This window comes from Corylus avellana, chromosome ca11 (genome assembly GCF_901000735.1).
Source record: "Corylus avellana chromosome ca11, CavTom2PMs-1.0".
NCBI classification, from domain to species: Eukaryota; Viridiplantae; Streptophyta; class Magnoliopsida; order Fagales; family Betulaceae; genus Corylus; species Corylus avellana.
This window is the reverse complement of record NC_081551.1, coordinates 613,833-614,383: the sequence shown is the minus strand read 5'-3', so window position 1 is coordinate 614,383 and position 551 is coordinate 613,833. Positions and strand designations below refer to the sequence as shown.

Genomic DNA, 551 nt, shown 5'->3' with positions numbered 1-551 from the left:
AAAAAAAAAAAAAAAAAAAAAAAAAAAAAAAAAAAAAAGAACTTACCCAAAGGGGTGAGGACGCTCAGATTTTAGTTTGAATAGAGTGCCATGTTAGAGATATTTAGTTTGACTCCCTCTTTCTCACGTCTATTGTTGCTAGTGTAAAATTACTATTCATCCTAAAAGCTTAAACTGTTCAGAAAGAGGTAAATTTAATTACTTAACCATAATTTTTAACACTCCCCTTCACGTGTAGGCTCAAACTTTCTTTTAATATGTGAGGCCCAACATGTGAAATATTTAATTGAAATGAGGGATGAATTTATGGAGTCAAGATTTGATCTCAGGACCTTTAGCTCTGATACCATGTTAAATTACCAGTTATCCCAAAAGCTTAGGCTGATAAGAAAGATGTAAATTTAATCACTTAACCATTACTTTAACAGCTAGCTCATGGCTGACACCTACCACCAACTCACCTTTACCGATCCTTCACGTCTCTTTCTCTTTCATTATTGACAGTGGCAGAGCCACGTATGGGCCAGTGGTGGCCACGGCCCCCCTCCCCC

The 551-nt window shown here is 36.8% G+C and overlaps 1 protein-coding gene across 7 annotated transcripts in view; it reads right to left on the bottom strand.

The window, feature by feature from the left end:
* The window catches only part of LOC132165595 (uncharacterized), a 9,135-nt gene that overhangs the window by 1,149 nt on the left and 7,435 nt on the right, over positions 1–551 (bottom strand). The window lies entirely within an intron of this gene.